This window comes from Phascolarctos cinereus, unplaced genomic scaffold, assembly GCF_003287225.1.
Source record: "Phascolarctos cinereus isolate Bilbo 61053 unplaced genomic scaffold, phaCin_HiC Scaffold_4;HRSCAF=312, whole genome shotgun sequence".
NCBI lineage: Eukaryota > Metazoa > Chordata > Mammalia > Diprotodontia > Phascolarctidae > Phascolarctos > Phascolarctos cinereus.
The window spans coordinates 681,039,100-681,048,484 of record NW_027555847.1 but is presented as its reverse complement, the minus strand read 5'-3'; the positions used below and the strand labels follow the sequence as shown (position 1 = coordinate 681,048,484).

The window sequence follows — 9,385 nt, the reverse complement described above, 5'->3', positions numbered from 1 at the left end:
GAAGTGGGAAGGGAAGCTAATGTTGTTTCTAGAAAAGGAAGAATCTCCTTGCAAAAATAGAATCAGCTGCCGTGTGAGAAACCAAGGACACTGATATGGCAAACAGCCTTGAGATCATCCATCAGAAAGCATTTATTAAGCATTTACTAGGTGCTAGAAACACAGATGCAATCCAGATAAGGATAAATTGGAGGAACCAGGACCTTTAGCCTTCAGGAGACAAGACTCATGGGAAAGAAGGAAGGAAGGGGTTAGATGATAGGATGGGGGAGAGAGAGAGGGAGGGAGGGAGGAAGGAAGGGAAGGAGGGAAAGAGGAAAGGAGGGAGGGAGGGTGAGTAGGTGGGAAGGAGGGAAGGAGAGAGGGATAGCAAGGGAGTGAGAGGAGGAGAGAGAGAGTTGCATAGAAAGCAGAAGGAGGGAGGGTGGGAAGGAAGGAAGCAGAGGGAGAGAGAGAGGGAAAGAAACAATCATTTATTAAGCACCTACTGTATTCCAGGCACTGTGCTAAATGCTTTATAAATATCTTATTTGAACCTCATAACAACCGTGGGAACTAGATGCTATTACTATACCCATTTGACAATTGAGGAAACTGAGGCAGACAGAGATTAAATTACTTGGCCAGGGTCATACAGCTAGTAAGTATCTGAAACCAGATCTGAACTCTCCAGGCCCAGTGATCTCTCTACTGCACCGGGGACATAAAAACTGTGTTCAAGGATTCAAAAATCAGTCAGGTAAAAAAAAAAAAAAGGCATTAGACTGTTGTGCTTGGACCCAGAGAGCAGCATTGGAAGCAGGAGAGGAAAAGAGGCAGACCTTGGCTGGATATCAGGGGAGACATCCTAAGTATGAGAGCGACTTACCCTGAGTGGAATGGCCTGCTTCAGGCGCTGGCATGCCCCCTTATACACACCAGAAGCCTTCATGCTAGATGGCCGCTCACTGAGTATGCTGCAGTGGGGATTCATTCCCTGGGTGGACTGGCCTCTGGGATCCCGTCTGTCACTTAGATTCTGTGAGCCAGGGAGCTCCTTTGCTGACAAGGATGGGATTAGCAGAACGTGTGTCATTTTGGGACATGTATCCCCAGCCCCCCGCACAGTGCCAGGCAACACGTAAACACTTCTTGATTAATTGATTGATTACTGCAGTTGGGGAGAAATTGGACTGAGAAGCATATAAGGCAATGGTGTCAAACTCAAATAGCAACCAATCTTTTCAGGTGCCTATTGACTTAGAAAACCACAAACTAACATTATCCGTGTTTAATTCTAATGTTATTTGTTTTGTTAAACATTTCCCAATTACATTGTAGTCTGGTTCTGGCATTGGTGGCCAGAGAGAGGGCCATGAGTTTGACACCTCTGCTCTGGAGCATCTTCAAAATCTAAGATTATCTGATTTTCCTTGCTAATCTAATTCAGTTTTCTCCTCTGAATCCCTGGATGGTCACTCTCTGTACCCCATGATTTCAACCTTGATTATTTAAATATATGTGTTTTTAGTCTTTTAAGAGTTTCATGTTCAGGGGGTGGGAGGGATGGAGGGGAAGACTTCTCCCCATTAAAAAAGGAATAGAGCACGGCCCTACAAAGAACCACAGAATCACTCGCAGTCAGGAGGGACCCCAAAGGGCTTCTAATCCAGTCCCTGCCTGAGAAGGGACCCCCCCCCGCTTGATGCCACCCCTGACAAGACAACTACAGCCACTTTTCACATGGTTTGTCCTCTTTCCTCCCCACCTCCCACCATGATATGACCTTCAGCCTTCCCCCTCTGACCCCTGAGGTCCCTGGGTGTGCAGGAACACGGTCTGTGTTTTCAGGAATCCACAACATTCAAGGATGTGGCCGTGGACTTCACCCCCCAGGAGTGGGTGCAGCTGAGCCCTGCTCAGGGGGAGCTGTACAGAGAAGTAATTCTGGAGAGCTTCAAGAACCTGGTCTCCTTGGGTAGGAACAGCTCCTCACTACTCACTACTGGCCCACCCAAACCACTCATTTCGGTGGCCATTCTCCTCTGCTCCTGCTGGTGGGAACGGAGAAGTGGGACAAGAGTTTGGGATCAGGGCTCCTACCTCCTCAGTCCCCTTGGGCCCCAGAACCAGGGCATTTCTGTCAATTCAACAAGCATTTATTAGGCACCTGCTATTTGCTAGACATAGTGCTAAGCACTGGAGGTACAAAGAGAGAGGGGGCAAAGTCCCCGCTTTCAAGGAGCTCACAATCCAATGGGGGAAACACGATGCAAGCAACTGCGTACGAGCTACGTAAAAATAAACTGAAGATAATCAGCAGAGGGGAGACATTAACATCGAGAATGGTAGGGTTTAGCTGAGACTTGAAGGAAGTCAGAGAAGCCAGGAAGTAGAGATGAGGAGGGAGAGAATTCTAGGCACAGAGGACAGCCAGTGAAAGTGCCAGGTCATATTCCCTATCCCCCAGGGAATGTCCTGTGCTTTGTATGGGTAAAATGAGAATTTTTCACTATGTAGCCCCTCAGCCCGCAGCTTTCCCATGTTCTGTTTCCCCAACTTGATGACTGCCCGAAGGGACCGAGGGAGATGCCTCCGTTGGTGATGGGAGGGAAGTCATTGGTTGAGCTCCTTCAGAGGTCTTCCCCACATTCCACTGGGCTTCCCTATTATCCTCTCTTCCCTGAAGACCAAGGGGCTAGCCTGTGAGCCCCATGAGAGCAGGAACTGTCTTATTTCAACTGTGTCTCACCCCAGCACCAAGCGTAGTGCTCTGCGTGCACTGAGTGTTTAAAAATGCACATCAAATGAATGTTGTTGGATGAATGGGGCAGCTATGGGGCAAAGATGGAATGGCTTCATGTCCCAAGCCTGGCTTCTTTTCCCATAAACAGGCCTGCTAGTTTCTAAACCCGAAGTGATCTCCCAGCTGGAGCAAAGGAAGGAGCCTTGGGCCCGAAAGAGAGACAGTGCTAGAGCCATCTGTCCAGGTGAGTGAGGGCAGTGGGCAGCCTATTGATTGGGTGGTTTTCAAAGAGGAGCAAAATGACATCACTGCATTAGAGTCAAGTAACAGTGCCTCCGACTGTGGCTGATCAGACCAGTATGAGCTCAGAATGCTCTACCACAAATTGGGCATGAATAGTCCCTGGGAACATTTGGGGTGGATTCTCTCAATTTGCACAGCTCGCTTTTCTTTTGAGCTGCTTCAGTTCTGCTTTGCTCATATGGCACAGCCCCTTGTCTGATGTGGGCGTGCCGTGGTGACGGTCCTCTGCCGGTGTCTCCCACATCACACGATCAATTCCAAAGTTCTTCAGAGAGACCTCGAGACTGTCCTTGTATCACTTTTTCCTTTTTTTTGGCTAGACAGTGGGGTTAAGTGACTTGCCCAGGGTCACACAGCTAGTAAGTATCAAGTGTTTGGTCTGAGGCCGGATTTGAACTCAGGTCCTCCTGACTTCAGGGCCGGTGATCTACCCACTGCACCACCTAACTGCCCCTGTAGCTACTCTTGGTAGCCTTTTCTGCATCTTCTTTTTTGTGTCTAGGAATCTGTCAACATCAAACTATAAGCCAAACACTGGGGATACAAAAATGGAAAATGATACAACACCTGTCCTCAGGGGTTTTACATTTAATAAGAGAGGAGGCTAAGGCATATATGAAAATAAGCCCAATACAAGGTAAGATATAGTAGGGGTGAAGAGAGATCTAAAAAAAAAGTGATCTAAGAAAATTTGAGGACAGAGTAATCACTTTCAGCTGGTGGGGGAGGGCAATCCAGGAAGCATCACTCATGGAGGCATCTAAGCTGGTCCTTGAAAGAAAATAAAGATTTAAATAGAAGGACATAATGAGGGTAGAATAGAAATAGAAATCCCATTCTCAGATACCACCATAGAACAGAAAATGTAGGAGCACCAAGCAAGGAGAGCCCTTAGAACACAGAATGTCAGAGCTCGGAGGGCCCTTAGAACGTGGAATGTCAGAGCTGGGAGGGCCTTTAGAACATAGAATGTCAGATCTGGGAGGGCCCTTAGGTGATAAACCATATAGGACTTGCCCAAGGACCCTTAGCTATCTAGGAGAGGCGATACTGACACCTCTTGCCTCCCTAGTGGCTTTATCATTGTCTTCGCTTTCCTCAGTCTTCTGCCATGTATGTAACTGTGTTGATCATACATCTTGACCCTACATCTTGAAAAGATTTCCTCCCTTGTCTTTCAAGAACCCACATGACTTTGCATTGTTTTCCTCTGCCTATAACCAATCTAATTCTCTTCTTTCCAGTGACGACTCTGCCTTTTTCCCTGACATCAGTCACAGAGCCATTTTATATTTTCATCTGCCTAGGACTAAGAAGCCCTTTTTCATTGACCTTCCTTCCCAGCCTTCACCAGTTCCACTAAATTCACCGGGGCTCACCCTTTCTTGTCTCTCCCCATAGCCAAGCTCTGTTGAGCTCTGCTCAGTTTTCAGGAGGTTAAAAAAAAAAATCCCTTTTCTGATTGCTGTCTGTCTTCTAGAACCAAGCAGTCATGTAGATCATTCTCCTTCATCTGCTTCTTCTCTGCCCTTAGATCATGGCTTGTGGTTTGCCCCAGATATTCCTAATTATCCAACTCCAACTGACTAATGAGTCAATTATAGAAATTTTGGAATTGGGAAGGAACCTCAGAAATCATCTCTTCTTCATCAGTATTCTGAAGATAAAACTGGAGACTGAGGGAATTGAAATGACTTTCAAAGATCCACAGCTGGCTTCTGTATCACTCAACAACCCGACTGTTTAAAAGAAACATGGTTTTGCAGCACAACCATTGAGTATTAAGCCTATTGTGTGTCCTAAATATAAGAAAAATGATCAGTTTTGCTCTCACTTACTGCCTCTTCTATCCCAACCAGCTCCAATCTCTCACTTGTACTCCAGATAAGTATTTTTGCTTTTGGGTGACCCCCTTACCTCAAACTAACCTTGTCCAGGACCTCACATGGAAGGAGGAGTAGCTCTCTTTTCTTCAGCATTTCATGGCTTACAAAGAACTTTCCTCAACAATCCTTTGAAATATAGCACCAGAAAAGTTATCATGCCCATTTTACAGAGAAGCAGATTGAAGTTCAGTGAAGGGACTTGCCGTTATCACACAGCCAGGAAGTTTGTGAGCCTGAGGTTGCAACCCTGATCTCCTGACTCCAGTTCCACTACTCTTGCCTCTTAGAACCTGTCTTCTTCAACCCAAATCAGTTTCCTTCCCCCCTCCAATCTCCTTCTCTATCACTGGTACTACTATTCTTCCAATCTGAAGCTAGAAAAACCATGACATAATTCTTTGAATCTTTTCTCTCCTTGATTCATTTTATCTGATTGATTACTGAATTCTGTCAGTCTTTTCTATGAGACATTTACCCTGGATGGACAGTTTCATCTCCATGTTCTCTACCCCAGTCTAGACCATTACCATTCGAAGGACCTCCCCCACCTTGTTCCAGCTTCTTCTATCAACCTTTCCAAAACACAACCACCAGGAGACTCTACATAAGACATTTCTTTTATCATGTTACTCTTCTGCTCAAGTATCTACAATGAATCCCTAGCGCCTGAAGTCTAGACTTCCCTGCCTGGCTCTCAAGACCCTTCATAAAACAATCCCATCCAAGTTCACTTTCTTCTACTCATTATCTTCCACCCCAAACCTTCCAATCTTCTGAACTTTGTTGTGTTGTCCTGGGCCCACCATCCTCCCCATCACCTGGGCATCTTTGACTCCATTCGTCCCCAACATCCAGCCCATTGCCCACTCCTGCCACTTCCATCTTCACCATTTCCATCTTCACATCTCTCCTATGGGTCCCCTTCTGTCCACTCACAGACACCAGCAGAGTTCAGATCCTTGCCATCTCATGCCTGGACTATTACAATAACCTTCTTATTGTAAGCAATTGGGAGAGATTGGCTTTCTTTTTAGCTTAGCACAGTGCCTGGCACATAGTAGGCACTTAATCAATGGTTATTGGATTGGAGTCTCTCCTCATTCCAGTCCTTCCTTCACCCAGCTGCCAGAGTGATTTTTCTAAAGCTCCAAGGAGCAAAGAACTCAGACCTGAGGTATACGTCAAGGTTGGGGATTGATGATGATTTATGCTGGGGGGGAGTGGAAGGAGGGAGGTGGTATTCACATTCCCTGATGTTGGGAAAAAGGGACCACAGTTCTTACTCTGTGTTAGGGAAACTCGGGCTTTGAGCCTCCCTGGGACTGCTTCATTTAGGGGTATGCTGGTAAATGTCTAACAATCAGCTCTATTTCTGGGCACGTCTTCCTTTATCAGTGTGGTGGCATCTGGGGTTTTTTAGTACATGTTTAACAATCATCTTTTCATGGGGTGAAGGAATATACAGGTGCCACCTCATTGGCATTATTAATATTTTCTTCATTACTTTCTTAAGTCTAGACAATCAGCAAAACAAGAAGTCAATCTTGATTTATAGCATTTGCTGATTTTCCAAAGTGTAAATGAAAATTTTATAATTGGCTACTGAGAGCCGGTTTTAGCTAGCTCCAGCATACTCCTGGCTACTATACTCTTTACATGATATAATGTACAATGTTTTATATATCATGGTTACCTGGGTTTATGTTATTATCCTCACATAGTTGCCATAATTCTCTAAAACAGTAGGTGCTTAAAAATGTTTGTTGAATGAATGAATGAATTTACTTTCTCCATTTCTTTCAGGTTGGGAGACAAGGTCTAAGACCAAGGTGTCATCTCTCATGAAGGATATTCCTGAAGAAGGATCATACAGGGTCAGGATTTTGGAAAGACTCAGAAGAGATGGTCCAAGGGATGTTATGTTGGGAGAAGCATGGGAAGTCAAACACCAGTTTGTAGTGCAACAGAGAAGCCAGAGAGATGTTTGAGGCGAGTGGTGGTCACCCACAAGAAGGCCTCTCCTGGGGAATCAGCCTGTGAATCAGGAGGAAGCACCAATATGCAGCCAGTTATTGTTGGCCAGACAAGAGTTACCAAAGGAAAAAAAAGAGTTACCAAAGGAGAGAGGCATCTCTCATCTGATGCCTATGGAGAGAGCTTAAGAGAGAAGGACTCAGACCTAGTTCAGCAGCAGAGGAAACTATGGAAGTGCCTCGATTGTGAGAAAGACTTCAAATATTGCTCTGCTTTTATCCAGCTTCAGAGGATTCATACTGGGGAGAAACTCTATGAGTGTAACGAATGCAGAAAAGCCTTCAGTGACAGTTCATCCCTTACTAAACATCAGAGGACTCATACTGGGGAGAAACCTTACGAGTGTCATGAATGTGGAAAAGCCTTCAGTGATAGTTCATCCCTTACTACACATCAGAGAATTCATACAGGGGAGAAAACTTATCAGTGTAATGAATGTGGGAAGACCTTTGGCCAAAGCTCACATCTCATTCTTCATCAGAGGATGCATACCAGAGAGCAGCCCTATGAATGTAATGTGTGTGGGTGACAGTTCATTCCTTACTAAACATCAGAGAATTCACACAGGAGAGAAGCCTTATCCATGTGATGAATGCAGGAAATCCTTTAGTGACATAGAATCCATACTGGGGAGAAACCATATGAATGTCTTGACTGTGGGAAGGCTTTCAACCATAGCTCACTCCTTAAAAAACATAGGAGGATTCATACTGGGGAGAAACCCTATAAATGTAATGAGCGTGGGAAAACATTCAGACAGAGACCAAACTTTACATCAGAGAATTCATACTGGAGAAAAACCTTATGAATGTAATGAATGTGGTAAAGCTTTCAGTGACTGCTCATTCTTTATCAAGCATCAGAGGATCCACCAGAGAGAAACCTTATGAAAGCCATGAATGTGGCAAAGCCTTCAGCCAGAGCCCACACCTTATTCGACATCAGAGGATTCATACCCAAGAGAAACCTTATAAATGTAAGAATGTGGGAAGGCCTTCAGCCAAAGTTCATCCCTTACAAAACATGTGAAAACTCATACTGGAGAGAAACATTATAAATGCAATGAATATGGCAAAGCCCTGACTCAGAGCTCATTCTTGGCCAAACATGTAAGAACTCATACTGGAGAGAAACATTATAAATACAATGAATGTAAGAGAGCCTTCAACAGTAGAGTGTCCTCCATTAAGCATCAAAGAACACATATGGGCCTCACCAAAAAAAAAATAAGTAAATAAATTCAAGGAAAAAAATTATTATCTCAAAGAACACATATGGAAGAAAAACTATGTACATGAAAGGAGGTCTATTTAACCCCAGCTCATCCAGCACAAAGCATCAGAAAATTCAGACCAGTGAGAAAGACTATGAGAAAAAATAATACGGTAAATCTTTGGGACAGTTCAGCCTTTATTGACCTGAAGAGAATTTTTACCAGATGGAAATCCCATCAGTGAAGTGACTTGATCAAATGTTTATCAAGCATTTACTATGCACTTAAGAAAGCAACAGGTGCTAGCTAGGGGGTTACAGAGAAGAATAAACAAGGAAAGGAAAGGGAGTCAAGAAGCATTTATTAAATGCCTAGTATGTGCCAGGCATTATGCTAAGCACTGATGATACACAGAAAGGAAAAGGAGAGTTCAATGGAGTCAGCATGTCAGCATGGTACAGGGGAGTGAGCACTGCATTTACCAGAAGACCTGGGTTCAAAACCCAGTTCAGCCACTCACTCTGTAGCCAAGTGACCTTATTAGAGCATATTTCTCTCTCTCAGCTTCAGGAAGAAATTGGACTCCACTTTCTCTAGGGTTTCTTCTGAATCGATGACTATTTTTATCTCTAGCACTTTGAGGTTCACAAAGGACTTTCCTCACCAATCTCTGATGTTGGTAGTTGGTCAGTCAATAAACATTTATTAAGCATCTACTGTGTACCAGGCCCTGTGCTAAACACTGAGGATACAAAAAAAGGTAAAAGAAGGTCCCTGCTCTCAAGAAGCTTCCAGTCTAATTTGGGGAGACAATATGCAAATAACTATATACAAACAAGATAGAAATTAGAAATAACCAACAGAATGATGGCACCATTATTACCTCCATTTTACAGATGAGGAAACTGAGAGGTTAATGAATTACCCAAGTCACACAGCTAGCAACTCTCAGAGCCAGGATTGGAACCCAGATCATGAGTGTAATTCAAAGACTCTTCTCCGCTTACCTGGAAAGAGTTCTTACTTGGCTCTAGAATCAAAGACCTGGACTCCAAACCCTCTCATGAGGCTTCATACCTGTGTGACCTGGGGCAAGTCATTAACCACTCTGGGCCTCAGTCTCCTTAAAGTGATGGGGTAGAAGAAAAAAGCTTCTGTGGTCCCTTCCAACCCTATATCTGTCAGCCTTGGAATGATACATTGGGCAGGATTCCAGATGGGAGC

At 44.4% G+C, this 9,385-nt stretch overlaps 1 pseudogene; it reads left to right on the top strand.

Moving 5' to 3' along the window:
* Positions 1 to 6,732: 6,732 nt before the first annotated feature.
* Positions 6,733 to 8,808, top strand: LOC110223430 (uncharacterized; annotated as a pseudogene).
* Positions 8,809 to 9,385: the final 577 nt, after the last annotated feature.